We start from the raw sequence: 17,119 nt of genomic DNA on the forward strand, positions 1-17,119 counted from the left end.
ATTTTTCCAAATCCGAAATATTCTGGGTGCAGAAGAAAGGGGTTCGCCCAGGGCTGCACTCGTGCGAGAGCCGTCACTGGCCGCAGTAAATGGAGGACTCGGGCACGCGCGTGGGTGTCCGTGACCGTGATGAGTGGAGGAGGAGCGTTCTCGCGGTGCCTGATGAGGAGGAGCGCGGGGAGCATAATGATAGACGTTCTCACTCTGTGGACAGTAATGTAGATTTATCCTCCGGACGCGGAGTCTCGCAGGTAAGACGCTGAACTTGCATTAATAGTAAATAAAGAAAAATACGATGTATCCACCTGAGACCTCACATGATGGATGCTTTTTGTCCACGGGAGAGTTTAAATTTTGGTTCGCCATAATGCAAAGGGAAAAAAAAAAAAAAAAAAAAAACAACTTCATTGCTAACAGGACGTTGCAGTTTCAATACATAGATTTGACTGTATTTTAGATAAGTATTAATTGGTCTCACAACAGACTTTTCAGCTGACTGATCGACTCATTCAGAAGTTTCACCGGTGCCTAAAAACGTAACCTTTCAAACCAGATTTCCGCTGGTAATGAACGTGAACCTGCCTGAGTTGCGGGTTCAAATTTGGTGTTGGATTACGTCGGTGGCTGAATACATCATCAATAGTACGCGCTACCCGCTCCCCCCTAATCTCATATCTAGCTTTAATCTGTTTTCCAGTAAAACCATTTATGAATTCATGACCATTCTCGGAGTTTAGGCAGAGCAGAAAGTCTGCATCTGTCATGAGGATTTTTCTGACTAATTGTTGAGCTGTTTCCGTTCCTGACGGAATATCTTTCTTTTGGGATGGACTTGGGATAAACAAAGCAGTGTAATCTTGATGTCTCCATTTCGTTATCTTCTGTTTTCTTTTGCGATAGTGACCTCACGCTACCTTAAACAGCGCCCATCTCTGCCTAGCGAAATGTTTTCAGGGCAAAAAAACGTTTTCTTGTTGTAAGTTTAAAAAAGTGCTACTGTCCTGTAAGATGCTGTTTTTTACAGATTCAATTATATTTGGGCAAACGAGAGGAATAAAAACAGATTTTGCTTTGCATCTCTAACCACGTTTCTTATATAAAAGTTGTGTTCAATGTTTGAGACTTTTATATGCACCTTGTCTAGGTGCATCTCAATTTCAATAATTCAGTTCAAACAACTATACTATATTTATATTACACTAAGAGTGATGTTTTTCAAGTGATTATTGGTGATTATGGCCTACAATTAATAAAAACCCAAAATGTAGTTTCTTACAATTACTCTAGACAAATATGATGATTGGATGGCTGTAAAATTATGTCAATGTATTATACAGTATATGAACTCAATACTTGGTTAAGGCCTCTTGTTTTTTTCCCTGCATGAATTACTGTGTCAACGGAGGCAACCAACCAGTGACTCTGCTAAAATGTCTGGGAAACACACTTTTTTTCCTTCCACTCAACTTTCCTTTCAAATTCTTGGATAAGACTGTTTATCCAGCTTCTTTAGCAATAACCATTTGTGGCTTAAGCCTCTATGCAGTCTTCCCAATGATTGTGTATGTCATTGTAAGAGCATTACAAAACATTTCTGTTTGAAAGATTATTTTTGTATTAGTCTTGTAATATTCAAATTACATGAAAATAGGAATTTTGCACTTAAGCCAGGGGTATGCCATAATCATAAAAGCTACAATGCATCATGATTAAATAAACCTGCTGTTACAGCACTCTAGCTGTATCCAGGCATTTTAATTGAAAGTTGAGTGGAAGGAAAAAGTTTTGAAGAAAATATACCAATACCTGTTTTAATGAACACTGCATGTGCTTGATTGGTCAAACATGTAGAGAATCTATGGGGTAGTATCAAGAGGAGGATTAAGGACACCAGACCCAATAATGCAGACAAATTAAATGCTTTTGTTACTTTTATATATCACCAATTCACAACAAATGCTTTCTCAAACCACTTTACAAAACAAACAAATCCAGTTTATAAACATAAATAATAATTTTAATCCATTCATATAGAAAGACTCAAATTTAATTACATACATTCCAATTCAATTATATTAAATTCAGTTATAAAACAATGCCGTTGAGTCAGTGAAAAGGAAAGGTTCAATTTTAATGGCCAAATTAAATAGTTTAAAAACTTATTTAAGTCATGAGAATCTAATCACAAGAAAGACAATTTCAACTTAAGAAATATAAAAAATATTAAAGGTGGTTTTTTGGAACATAAGATACAGTATTTTGTCAAAGACATAATGACTGAATTTCTGATAATCAGATTGATTTATTCGGTTTTACAGAAACCTGGCTACAACAGGAGGATTATGTCAGTATAAATGAGCCAAATCCTTTTGTTAATCTAAAATTTAACATTCCTTAGTAGGGGATTTTAACATTCTTATAGACATTAAAAGCAATAGTCCAAATGTAGCATTTAAAGAAATCTGGGCTTCCTTAAGACATCAGCAGAGCCACAGCCTAATTGTCTCCATGCTGCACTGATGCAGGAGTTCATGCAGAAGCATTCCCAACCAAGCATTGGGTGTATATATTTTGCAGTACATGGGCATGCTTTTAATCAGGTTGACATTTCTAAAATAAAATCCTAGCCTTTTTTGTAAAAAAAATTAGTATTTCAGTTGTTCTTGAGATGCACCTGTCCAATAATTCCCAAAATGGCAATTGCATGGTATGCTAAGGTTTATGGTACTGTTTCAAAACTGCCGAAATATTTCATCGTACCATTCCTGTAGCTTAAACTAATTTCAATGGAACGCCAATGAAAGTTCATCACACTGCATGGAATATAGAGTAACCCAACGTCATGCCTCCTTTACATGTTGCTGCACACTGCCATTTAGCTGGCTGAAAGAAAGCTACTGCCACCTACAATAAGACAAATTTAGGCAGAACATGTAACCTGAATAAATAACTAGCTAATATTAGCTTTTCAGTAATTCCAGAGCAGAACAGACACAGCAAAATAAGCACTTACAAGTTGCTACTACAATTAGTGTGTATTTATTCGGGTGTATTTATTTTATAACTGCATATTTATGTGCCATTAAAGTATTAAATTAAGATAAATAATAAAACAGGAAAGGTTATTTGTAACTGCACTTATCAACATGTCACTTTATTTTTCTAGCAGTGGGAATAATTATCGCCTTTCTGTTTTAAATCAAAGCTGCTGGGTTATGCTATGCATGTTTTGTGTAAATACCAGCTGTGGATTTATATCTTTAAGAGGGCAGGTCAAAACAACGCAGGTAATAGCGTAAAAGGTTTGAAGTTGATCCTTTTCTTACATTATAGCAATTTCTCTGGAACATTTCCTCTCCTGGCTCTAAGAGCATCAGCTGGTTGATTTGCTGTCCATTGTGCCTGTCATTATGTCACAGTAGATGCTAGGCAGCAGTTTTATTGCCAGCTTAAAGGTAAACTTATTAAACGCTAATTTGAACCCAAGAGGCTGTTTCCTAAATAGATAATGCTGCTGTTTCAGTTTGGTATTAACCTAACACAAACAAAAAGCCAACAAACACAAAGTATTGTTTTGCATGTGTAGAAATCTAGCAACGTACCTTATGTAACCAGTAGAGCCTGTAAAGAAAAGACAGTAATACATTGTATGTATTGTATTCAGTTTAGTCTACTATTCATGTTATTCTTTCTAGAAGAGAATCTCGCTAACATAGCATTTCTTTGTTAAATTCACAAATATCAGCATCTTCATCTGCACTTTTATAAGACAGATGCAATAAATGTACCATTTCGTGTTGCCTTGTGAAACTGTAACATCTCTTTTGATAGAGTATTTAATAAAAAAGATCTTCTCGCCTAAGGTATGTTGGTTGAATATGACGAAGACTGTCACTGAGTCATGAAAAGACATGAAAGAGAGTTTATGAAGAGCTTTGGGGTTGATAATGTGACAGGAAGTCTTGGTGCACCTTCTCTGTGTATTTGGAGAAGTGAAGTTCAGTTTTTGTCAAGGCTAACATTTACGCACTTCCGTGTGTTTTCGCTGCGTCTGACAGCATAATTCTGCAAAAAATAAAAAATAAAAAATTTGATACATTGATGAGCTTGTCCCGAGACTATTATGTAGTTATGAAAGCTACGCAGCACTATATGGCACTGTGTGTTTTTGCAGTAAATGTGTCACAAGTCACTCAGAAAAATTTGATGTCTAAGCAAATTTATATTGATATTGCTCTTTGCACTATAAAATGACATATGTGCTAAACACAGTCCATACATAGAGATACGTTTGTTTTATGGAGCCTAGATAAAGGCCGAGAAGGATGGGCATCTTTGTCTAAAGTGGGGCGTGTCTTTATTTCTTTGTTGGTTTTAATAAATTGATATATTTTATGGGCTGACTAAGAGAGACAAAATTATTAGCACCCCGTGTAAAGTTATGCAATACAGCCTTATAATAAATGATTATTACAGAAGCTCGATCTTCACTTAGGCTTCACTCAAAGTTATCATACCATGAGGGGCTCATACCTATGCATGCTTGGTGTTCTGTGGCCTCCTGTTTGTCTGGGGTATAAATAGGATGTGAGACAGAGACCCATTTCTCTTGGCCACACTTCACAAGGTCAAGAGAACATGCCATTCAAGTAAGGCAGATCCGTGATCCTAACAAGTCAGGATTTGTAACTTTTCTGTCCTACCGTCACATATGTAAATGTGTGAAGTTTGTTAAACTCTACTATGACTTTAAGTGGAACTGTGTGCTTTGCTCGGATGGGACAAAGCACACAGTTGAACCTTTTGGCAAAAATCACTCCAGGTGGGCTTGGCGTGAAACGAAGGATGAATATGTAGGCAAGCCCCCTATGCCCACTGTTAAGTACAGTGGAGGATCCATGAGACTGTGGGCTGGTTTTACCTCCAAATGCCCTGGAAACTTGTTAGAGTTCATAGCATCATAAACTCTCTGAAACATCGGGGCAATATAGATCCAAATCTGGTGGGCTCATTGGTGTCTTAATAGGAGAGTGGCCTAAAACAGTCATATTAACAGAAATAATTTAGCTAGAAACAAAATCAGCCTTCATCCTTGGCCATCATAGCCTCCAGACCTGAAACCCATAGAAAACCTGTAGGGAGAACTAAAGAGAAGAATCAGGATTCTGGTTAAATCAATCCACTGTGTGTACTACCAGATTGTGAAGCGTTACAGAAGACCAGTAAAAGTAATTTCCTAAACAATCATTTCCCCTCTCAGTAAATGTACTTAAAAAAATGGAACAATTCTCTTGAGCTACTGCAATAAATAATACATTTGCTGTAATGTTCTTTAGCTTTAAAGATGTTCATCTTGGAAGAAAATAAATAAAAGTATATATCTGATAGATTTAATGGAAAAGCAAACAGGGTATTATATAACCATATGGATATGTTTTGAATAATTAAACGGTGATCATGCTACAAGCATGCATTGAATTATCTATCATAGATTAGCAGGTCATTAAAGTCTTTTAACACCAAGGTCCTGAAGCAGAAAAGCTGTAATCGAAGTTATCGTACATACGTGGCATTCACCTTTGGTGTATGATTACGGTGCTGTAACGATTCTCAGTTTGACACAATGGAAACCCTGTTGTGATTGTGCATGCTATTTGATTAATTTTACAGTTTGCTGGATCTAGACAGGGACCATCTGTTCAGGGTTGAGCAGTACAAATCAACACAAAGAAAAAGAAAGCCCAGAAACAGATCAGTACTGTTTAGAGTGACGCCACTGCCTACAGCTCACTGTTGTTTTGTGACAAGTCTTTTAATAACCAGTGGTGGGGTTACTTTGTGTTGCTCTTCCTCCATCAGACAGCATGAGACGACCAAGTAGAAGAAAGGTTACACTCGACAGTAAGAGTTGGCAGTGCGTGTAAAAAGGAGCACTTATTTTTGAGGATTAAGCCATTACTGCTCAACTGCTTCTTCCACATTTTGCTGTCTTTTTCAACCTGTAAAACTTGTTCCAAAAGAAAATATGTTAAATCTGAAAAAGAAAAACCTAAACGTGCAGCTACTCATGCATTTAGAACATGATGAACACAAGCTTGAATCGGGCTTGATGACTGTGATCTCGGCAGGAAATATGGGGAACCTCCACAGGAAATGCAAATGTGGCTGAAACAGGTTTTCTTTACTAGGGCAGACATTATCTGTCAAGCCGAGAGGCGTAAATGCTCTCTTTTACTGTGCAATACCTTTGGCATCTTGTTTTTTAACAGTTTCTGCTCTGCAGAAAGGCATTTGGCTTTGTTTCAGTTTTAAAGCATAGTCTTAATCAGCATCAATAAAAAAAAACAAGAGTAAAAAAAAAACAACATATGTTTGCTTATTTTATGTGCAGGAATGATCTCTCTTTTGGGGTAACTCTACTTTTTCAAATTTTGTCAAATTAGAGTCACAAACTTCGATGTATTTTATGCAATAGACCATCACAAAGTTGCACATAATTGTACTGTCGAAGGAAAGAGTAACATGCTTTTTTAAGTTTTCTCAAGTGCTGTGCATTTATATTCAGCCCCCCTGAGTCAGTACTCAGTGAAACCACCTTTTGCTGCATTTTCAGCTAGAAGTCTTTTCTAGTATGTCTACCAGTTTTGCACTGAAGACTGAATTTTAGTTAATTTTTCTTTGGATCAGAGAATGTCTGAATATATAGCATATGTGGACATCAATTTTCAAGTATTGGCACATAATCTTTACTGGGTTTTAGACCTGGACTTTGACTGGGACACTAACAAACTAAAACATTCCTATGTAGCTCCGTCTGCATGCTTACGGTTGGTGTCCTGCTTGAAGGTGAGCCTCATTCCCAGTCATAAGTCTATGGTTGCCTGTAACAGGTTTTCCTCTAGGATAGCCTTTTATTAAGCTCCCTCCTTCTTCCCATGAATTCCGACCAGCTTCCTTCCCAGCTGGAGAAGATAATGTGTTTATGGATATATGCAGTTTTACTTTTTCACCACATATAGCATTTTTAATGAAGATCAAACGCTCACAGTTTGGTCCCATCCGACCCAGAGCATCTTCTTCAATATGTTTGCTGTCTCCCCTACATGGCTTATGGCAAACTGCATAAAATGATTCATCTCATTCAACAATAGCTTTCTTTAAGCCAGTCTTCCATAACAGTTAGATTCGCGGAGTGCATGACTGGATTTCCTGTAAAATAGTCATCCCACTACTACACCAGAGGAGTTATTTCCAACATTTCTGCCTACTGCTCTGGAATATTTGGACATTCTGGTCAAAGGTTCCGCTCACCTTTGTTCACGCGGTGAAACGCCGGAAGAGAGGGAAACGGGCTGGGGTGCTGGTACGTCTTCGCCAGCGTGGACTACGAACACCGTTACCTGGAATATTTCTCTCTAACGTGCGCTCACTTCCCAACAAAATTGAGGAACTACAACTGTTGTTGGGGAAAAACAGGGACTTTTATTCATCGGCAGTTTTGTGCTTCACGGAGACGTGGCTGTGTGGATTAATACCGGACTCCGCGCTGCAGCTGGCAGGATTCCAGCTCTACAGAGCGGACAGAGACACGGAACTCTCCGGCAAAGCGAAAGGTGGAGGAATCTGTTTTTACCTCAACAGTGGTTGGTGCAACGACGTGACAGTGATTCAGCAGCACTGTTCTCCAGACCTGGAATCCTTCATCATAAATTGTAAGCCTTTCTATTCCCCCCGTGAGTTCGCTTCGTTCATCCTGGTCGGTGTTTACATCCCACCGCAAGCTAACGTGCAGGTCGCACAGCGCATGCTCGCCGACCAGATACTGAGTGTGGAGCGGACCAACCCGGACTCCTTAGTAATCGTCGCTGGTGACTTTAACAAAGGTAATCTGACCCACGAACTTCCCAAATATAGACAGTTTATAAAATGTCCGACCAGAGAGGACAACATTCTGGATCACTGTTACACCACCATCAGAGACGCTTATCACGCCGTCCCACGTGCTGCACTGGGCCAATCTGACCACATCATGGTCCACCTGATTCCTGCATACAGGCAGAAACTTAAGCTCTGCAAACCTGTTGTGAGGACGACAAGGAAGTGGAGCAGTGAGGCTGTGGAGAATCTCCAGGCGTGTTTAGGCTGTACAGACTGGGATGTGTTCAGGACTACTACCAACAGTCTGGACGAGTACACAGAGGCTGTGACTTCCTACTTCAGCTTCTGTGAGGACAGCTGTGCACCATCATGCACCAGGGTGAGTTACAACAACTAAACAGCTAAACTCAGAAGGTTAAGACTGGATAAGGAAGAGGCCTTCAGGAGTGGGGACAAAGACATATACAGAGAGGCAAAGTACAAGTTTGGCAAGGCAGTGAAAGAGGCCAAACGACTGTACTCTGAGAAGCTCCAAAACCAGTTCTCAGCCAACGACTCTGCGTCTGTCTGGAAAGGGCTCAAGCAAATCACCAACTACAAGCCGAAAGCCCCCCACTCCATCAACGACCGACGCCTCGCCAACGACCTGAACGAGTTCTACTGCCGCTTTGAAAGACAAAGGGACAGTCCTGCAACCATCTCCCACGACGCCCCCCAACAGCTGCAGCCACAATCCACCACCCCCACCTCCCCAACCTCAAGAGGGGCCTTGGCACCTCCAATCCCCACCCTGAAGTTCCCCCCCACCAGCCCCCTACCCACGCCGAGGACGGCTCTTTCCATCCAGGAGAGGGACGTCAACAAACTCTTCAGGAGACAGAACCCCCGGAAAGCTGCTGGTCCGGATTCTGTCTCACCAGCCAGCCTGAAGCACTGCGCTGATCAGCTGTCTCCAGTCTTCACAGACATTTTTAACACCTCACTGGAGACATGTCATGTGCCAGCCTGCTTCAAGTCCTCCACCATCGTCCCTGTCCCCAAGAAGCCAAGGACCACAGGGCTTAATGACTTCAGACCCGTCGCCCTGACCTCTGTGGTGATGAAGTCCTTTGAGCGCCTTGTGCTCTCACACCTAAAAGACATCACCGACCCCCTCCTGGACCCCCTGCAGTTTGCCTACAGAGCCAACAGGTCTGTAGATGATGCAGTCAACCTAGCCCTTCACTTCATCCTCCGGCACCTGGACTCCACAGGAACCTATGCCAGGATCCTGTTTGTGGATTTCAGCTCTGCCTTCAACACCATCGTCCCAGTTCTGCTACAGGAGAAGCTCTCCCAGCTGAGTGTGCCCGACTCCACCTGCAGGTGGATCACTGACTTCCTGTCTGACAGGAAGCAGCGCGTGAGGCTGGGGAAGCACGTCTCTGACTCCCTGACCATCAGCACCGGTTCCCCCCAAGGCTGTGTTCTCTCTCCTCTGCTCTTCTCCCTGTACACCAACAGCTGCACCTCCAGTCACCAGTCTGTCAAGCTTCTGAAGTTTGCGGACGACACCACCCTGATCGGACTCATCTCTGATGGTGACGAGTCCGCATACAGATGGGAGGTGGACCATCTGTTGGACTGGTGCAGCCAGAACAACCTTGAGCTCAACGCTCTAAAGACAGTGGAGATGGTTGTGGACTTCAGGCAGAACCCAGCCCCACCTGCCCCCATCACCCTCTGTGACTCCACAATTGACACTGTGGAATCTTTCCGCTTCCTGGGAACCATCATCTCCCAGGATCTCAAGTGGGAGCCAAACATCAGCTCCCTCATCAAGAAAGCCCAGCAGAGGATGTTCTTCCTGCGGCAGCTGAAGAAATTCAACCTGCCAAAGACTATGATGGTGCACTTCTACACAGCCATCATTGAGTCCATCCTCACCTCCTCCATCACCATCTGGTACGCCGCTGCTACAGCCAAGGATAAGGGCAGGCTGCAGCGTGTCATTCGGTCTGCTGAGAAGGTGATTGGCTGCAGTCTACTGTCGCTCCAGGAACTGTACACCTCCAGGACCCTGAAGCGGGCAGGGAAGATTCTGGCTGATCCCTCCCACCCCGGTCACAGACTCTTTGAGACTCTCCCCTCTGGCAGGAGGCTGCGGTCCATCCGGACCAAAACCTCACGCCACAAGAACAGTTTTTTCCCATCTGCCACCAGCCTGGTTAACAAAGCCCGGAAACCACACTGACACTGTCCCTTTCCCCCACACCCCCCCTTTTTTTGCTGACAGGACACCTGTAACCTGTAACTCTATGCGTTACATTAACGCTCAGCTTGGACTCCTGCTTACTTGCACTGCTTTACTTGCACAATGATCACCTGCACTGTTGTATTGCTCTTGCATCTTATACTGCTCTATATTTACTCTCACTCACTTAAAACTGTGCACTTATATTTATATTATATTGTAGATATGTTTGTACTGTTTAATTTGTATTGTATTGCACCGACTACGCCAAAACAAATTCCTTGTATGTCCAAAAACGTACTTGGCAATAAAGCTTTTCTGATTCTGATTCTGATTCTGATTCTGAGCTGTCGACCCTTGCAGCTCCTCCAGAGTTACTGTGTGCCTCTGTGTTTCTCTAATTAATGCTCTGTCAGATTAGATGGCCATGTCTCTGTATGTCTGCAGCTGTGCCATACTCTTTCCCTTTTTACATGATGGATTAAACAGAGCTCTGTATTGTGTCCAAAGCTATGCATATTTGTGGACAATTTTCAGTTCATTTCTTTAATGGAAAACTATTATTTTTTAATGAAAACTATTATTTTTCGTCTACTTGTAAAGTATATGCTACTCTGTGTTGGTCTATTACATACAATCTTAATAAAACACATTAAAGTTTACGGTTGCAAACTGAGAAAACATGTAAAGGTTCAAGGGGAGTACGTATGTTTGCAAGGCATTGTACAGGCATTGTACAGTCCCCCTCTACTGCTGATCACTTTCTTTCTCCCCTATTCATGGAAATTGCTCACATAATAGACATTTTATGTTGTTATTTGGCCTCGTTATGTTTTCTTCTAGCCCCTCACAGGGCTGATGATTTCCCTGTCTTCCAATCTCCTCTTTTTGTTATTCATTATTTATATTCATGTCATCCTTTTTCATTCCCCTCTTCTCCCCTACAGGCCTGAAATGAAAAGGACTCCTCTTAATGGATAAAGTGCTAATCTCTCCATGCTTGAGGGACTAATTGACCTAATTAACATTGACTCCACTGCTTCTAGAAAGAGATGTGCATTGCGCACTTCAGCACAACCTTTGGGAAACATGCTACAAACGCTTGTTGTTAAGTCTAATCAAAGCCATTTTGGTTACTAAAAATGGTGAATCTTAAAATGACCAACTGCTGCTTTTAGCTGCAAACATCCTCTTAAAATTAGTTCTTACACCATGTGTTATGGATGTAAACACAGCTTCAAAAACCGCAGTGATTAAATTATTGGTCAGAGAATGTCATTGTTATGTACAGCAGAATCACCAAGCTCTCTGGATTGTTTTCCCGCTGCCTAAGCTTGTTTGATCTATTTAAAATGAGCCCAACCTCACCTTAGATCTGAGGCCATCGAGCGTCGAGAGCAGATGACCTTCTCTTAGGGTGATGCCTCTCTTCATCTTTCACTCCCAGGACCTCCTTCACTCTGTGTTATGCTGTGAAACTGTAGGAGAAAAATAACAAAATTGAGAAGGATTCCACTGCGACTGACTGTCTAAACTCTCTCAAGGTTCAAAGGTGTTCATGTTTGGCGTCATCAGATCGGCGGGAGACTCGACTCCTCTGGTAAAACTATCCACTGGAATCTATGAGTAAGCATTTTTAGGTTCCTAAAGCTTGTTGAGTCGCAAAAGGCCCACAAATAAATAAATAATAAAAAAATGTTATGAGTAAAACAGAAAACAAAAATATTTTATAAACAAACAAACAAACAAACACACGAATAACTAATTGGTTTTGTAATTATTTTAATTTGTTAATAGATACATACATATTGAGTAATTATATGTACAATTCCCGAAGAGATATACGTTAAACTATTTGTATTGATTCAAATATTTCATGTTATGGTTTCTGTGCTGCAGTGCACTCTGAAATAATGCAAACTGCCTCTGTGGCTCATTATTTGCACCCTGAATTTAGATTGGTTAACCTGTAGTTATATATATATATATATATATATATTGAATCATGGCACCTTTTGACCATACAATTTGTCCCCATAACCCCTTAACAGTCACGTCATGACCAAAAAGTCAGTGAATTCATGCTGCTAATATGGGTAACTTAGTAAAACTTAAAACAGTTAATGATTTACCTTTATTAAACAGTCTTTAAAGAAATTTGACTCGCTTTTCTGAAAAAAATTCATTGTGATTTTTATCATGACTTTACCTTACTGTAGTTTACAACACTGTCTTTTTTGGGATTCTTTGTTTTGTAAATAGAAATGTTTTGTTTTTCTGAAACAAGTACGAGCATTTTCTACTTAGACATTTTGACTACGTTGACACCTTGTGCGCGTTTAATGATAGCTTTATAATTTTGGCTGAGGTTCCAGGACGAGCCCTGTTAGGACACTATAATTAACGGCCAACAACTGGTGCATGGCCAGAATATTCTTGTGCTCAAGGATGCCTATTACGTGAGCGTGAGTATGCAGGCATAAATATAACCCTATTAGTGATTGTTTAGTCACGTTGCATAGTAAAAGCATTCATTGCATTGAACTTTTTAACACTTTGCCACATTTTCACTATAAACGTAACTTTTTTCAGTTGTGGTTTTATGTGACCAAGAGAAAGTAATGCATGATTGTGAAGTGAAAAGAAATGGAAACGTAGTTTTTAATTTCTTTTTACCAAAACAAATTTGATAGGTGAATCCCCCAAAACCCCTAAACTAAATCCAGTACAACCATTTTCCTTCACCTAGATTAGGTTATAAAACATTTTTCTAAGTTATAACTTAACAGAATGTTTAAAAACCATGTAGTATTTTGCTTACACTCAACAATTAAAATACATTAAAGTTTGAGGCAATAATGAGACAAAATGTGAAAATGTTATGGATGCTGAGAAATAATAAGATGTTCCTAGATTTGTCATCGGTTGCTATTAAAAACCGCTTTCTGATTTCTCAACCCATAAAAGTTGTATTTTCTTCAGTAGAATAAACTGATAAACAAGCAGCATGAGATGAACTTCCCATGATCCATTGATAAATATTCTAGTTTGTTTTTGTGTGCAGCAACCTTTTCACAGAATGTCTTGTGCATTTAGGTGCCATTTTTAGTTTTCTATTTAGTGCTTGAAAATGTGTTTGTATGTTGCGCAGTACAGACATTATGCTCCCAGCTAAGGAAAAAAATTAAAAAGAGGACAGGCGATGGAAAGTCTGCCAATATGCTACTGCAAAATGAGCTATATTTGTTCTTTGTTCAATATAAACCATAGTTCTGAAACTCTTTGCATAATTTTCTTAATATATTAACCTGCATAATAACAATTATTAACTGTCATCTTGGGCAGTGCTCAGTTTAAGTCACTCTTGTTTAAGACTGCCAATGGATCCACTACAGGAAACATCTCGAGGGGCTGGAAAAGGTTACAGTCTTACTTTTGCTATTTTTGAAGAGTTACAGTACATCTAAGATGCGATGCTTTGAAGTGCCATTAGAGAAATGCCTCCTCACCCTGTTGGTGAAAATGTTCCATTTCCAGGGCAACTTCCCCACCCACAGCCCTCATAACAGTCTACTTTCAGCATTGTGTCATTAAAATGAATGCATTTAGACCTTCAAGTTGAACAAAGTGTTTACACTAGAAGGATGTAAAATGATTTATTCACTTTATTCTTAATATCCCTTTACTGTACTGGCATGAGATAACATGTTGCTGAGAGAAAGCTTTGAGTCAAACAGATTTGTGTGAAGTGCCCTTTGGGTCAAACTTCTTGATCAGAAGCCATGCTGAAACACCCTGCGGCCAGCGTGAGCCGATGATTTCTTCCTGTGAATGTTTGAGAGTGGATGGTGCAACTGTGTGGGTGTCCTGCTCTCTCTTTCTCCCCATTTCATATCCAGAGTATTGTGCTTGCTAACATTCAAGGACATTATGTAACGCCTGTGAGAGCACCCCATCTAGAGAAGTGCCATTGAATCGGAAGAGTTTTCAGAAGTCACTGCAGAAATGAAAAACATACCTGTGAAAGACATTAGTAACTAAGGACAATCTTTGTGCTTTGATGAATTTGGAGTTAATATTTGAAGATGTCAATCCCACTTCTTTTAGGTACATTTATAATTAATGATTTCATTCTGAGCTTTTACAATGTAAAGGTAGTTGTTTTGAACTTGTTCTCTTAAGCTGCAGTCTGATGATGCAGTTTTGCTGTAGTACATGTGCACTCAGTGTTTTACAAACATGCAGTATTTGCATGCCACAGTCAGCACCTTTAGACACTTCAGTGCCTCAACAAGCTGCTCTTTGTGCTTGGCTGGTTAATGAGTTTTTAGCCACCACTGGCTCTCGCTTTAGTGGTGGAGGTGGTAGAAAACCTGTCAAATAAATGGTGAGAAGAACCAAAGGTTTGGCTATTAAGCCAGTTTGAATCTGATCTGGATTACAATGGGGAGCCACTAAAAATACAGCTACTGACCAACTGAGAGCCCTGGGCAAGCCTCTCCTTCTGCAGTCCCTTGCACAACCAAGTATTCATCCACTCCACCAAGAATGTTTTTGAAAATACAAAAAGCTTGTTATAAATTAAATGGATGAACGGATTTCAACAATATTTTTGTAAAAACAAAGAATCCCCTTTTTTCACAGTTTTCAGTAAGACCAGGTCATGATCCAAACCTGTTTTTGTTTTGTTAATTTCACCACCTCTAAAATGAATGATGAAGCTGAAGTTGGTGCGGTTTATGATTATTGTATAAAATGAAGAGCTATTTTTATGTTCTTAAGGAGTCAATACTTTTTTTTAACATTAGGACCACCTTAAACAGAGACACTAGTAAAAAGTAAAATATATTTTAAATAATTTTTTTAATAAATAAATAAATATTTTTAATTGCATAAAATTTATTAATGCATTAAGTTAAAAAAAGTACAATAATTTATAACAATAAATATTCTACAGTTATTGCAGATGTTTTAGGACAAAGTTTAGTCTATGAACTTACAGATATGTGTTTAGAGACAGATGTTTAACAACTACACACAGATGGCTGTGTGTTCATGCTGGTCTGGACCACTTTGCTTTTGTTCACCTTAGGTTTATCATGGTGATATGTTTTAGGGGTCAGATCACATCGTTAATTGGTTTATCTTCCACTGCTTAGTTCTTCCTCTTAGGTATTTTGATTTGGACACATCTAGAATTGATTATGCAAAGGTAATACTCAAATAAAACTTCAACTACAACCCCAAATCCCTGATGAGTTGAAAAGGAGACGCCGTAGATGCAGAGCAGGAGCTAAGAGAAGAGAGAGAAGGAGGAAGTTCAAACCATCTCTTCCGTCGATTATGATGGGCAATTTGAGATTGTTGGGAAACAAGTTGGATGAACTCCAAGCCCTACAAAGGACCCAGCCAGAGTACTGGGCATGCAGTATTATGTGTTTTACTGAGACATGGCTGCAGGATCATATCCCCGACTCCAGCGTCTCTCTGCCGGGCTTTTTAACCATACGAGCAGACAGAGATTTAAAGAGGAGTGGCAGATGTAAAGGAGGTGGACTGGCAGTACTTGTGAACAACAGATGGTGTAATCCAGGACATGTTACTGTGAAGTGTCATCTCTGCAGTCCAGATATTGAACTGTTGGCAGTAAGTTTTCGTCCATATTATTTACCCAGAGAGTTCACCAGTGTTATTTTGGCAACAGTTTACGTTCCACCTTCCGCTGTTGCCAACACTGCATGTGATAACATCAGCTCAGTTGTTGCTAAGCTACAGACACAAAACCCCAATGCTTTTGTGGCAATTTCTAGTGATTTTAACCATGCTTCACTCTCTGCTACACTTCCAACGTTTCAACAGTTTGTCAGCTGCTCTACCAGAGAAAACAAAACATTGGATTTGTTTTATGCAAATGTCAAGGACTCATACATCTCAACAGCAAGACCTCCTCTACGCAAATCAGATCACAATCTTGTTTTTCTCTGCTCGAAATATAAGCCCCTTGTTCAGAGACAACCTGTAATAAAGAGGACTGTGAGAAAATGGTCACAGGAAGCTGAAGAAGCTCTGCAAGGTTGCTTTGAGGCTACACACTGGGACACACTGTGCCAGCCACATGGAGAGGACATCAATGCCTTGGCTGAGTGTGTAACCGACTATAAACTTCTGTGTGGATAACATCATCCCCACCAGAACCGTGAGATGCTTCCCCAATAACAAACCTTGGATCACCAGTGACCTGAAGAACCTGCTTAACAAGAAAAAAAGAGCCTTCAGAGAGGGAGACAGAGAATTATTGAGGAGTTTACAGAAGCAACTTAAAGTCAAGATAAGAGACAGCAAGGAGGTGTACAAGAAGAAGCTGGAGAGCAAGCTCCAGCAAAACAGTATCAGAGATGTGTGGACAGGGATGAAGAAGATTATGGGCTTCAGGCAGAGGGATGATCGGACCGATGGAGGTCTGGACAGAGCCAATGAACTGAACACATTCTTCAATAGGTTCAGTTCAGAAACAAGCTCAGCATCCTCCTCTCCTGCTCACAGCCAAACAGACATTCCACCCTCCTTTGACCCACAGGACCCACAGCTGTCCAGTAACACCTCAAATGTTTTATCTTCCACCTCAGCCCTAGACCCTTCTGCTTCAACATGTTTGCCTTCAACCATATCAGAAGATGCTGATGCTTCCTTTGCTTCCCCCTTCCATCTGTGTGTCTCAAGAAGTCAAGTGAAGATGCAACTGGAGAGACTGAATCAGAATAAGGCTGCAGGTCCAGATCATGTCAGCCCTAGAGTCCTGAAGGTCTGTGCAGAGCAGCTCTGTGGGATTCTGCAGCACCTCTTCAACCTTAGCCTGGCCCAGAAGAAGGTTCTGGTGTTGTGGAAGACCTCCTGTCTTGTTGTCTTGTTGTTCTGGTACCAAAGAAAACTCACCCATTAGTTCTCAATGACTATAGACCTGTTGCCCTGACATCCCACATCATGTTGGCCCACCTGAGTAAGCAAACA

General features: G+C 40.5%; 1 protein-coding gene across 4 annotated transcripts in view; it reads left to right on the forward strand.

The window, feature by feature from the left end:
- Positions 1-25: 25 nt before the first annotated feature.
- adcy7 (adenylate cyclase 7) overlaps positions 26-17,119 on the forward strand; it is a 102,362-nt gene continuing 85,268 nt past the window's right edge. Inside the window, exon 1 of one of the 4 annotated variants that reach the window (XM_047363457.1) lies at positions 26-251. The gene's annotated coding sequence lies outside the window, so the exon portion shown is untranslated. The remainder of the gene's footprint in view (positions 252-17,119) is intronic. The other 3 variants (XM_047363459.1, XM_047363458.1, XM_047363460.1) reach the window with 3 other exon arrangements.

The sequence above is a fragment of the Girardinichthys multiradiatus genome, chromosome 4 (assembly GCF_021462225.1).
Source record: "Girardinichthys multiradiatus isolate DD_20200921_A chromosome 4, DD_fGirMul_XY1, whole genome shotgun sequence".
Taxonomy (NCBI): domain Eukaryota; kingdom Metazoa; phylum Chordata; class Actinopteri; order Cyprinodontiformes; family Goodeidae; genus Girardinichthys; species Girardinichthys multiradiatus.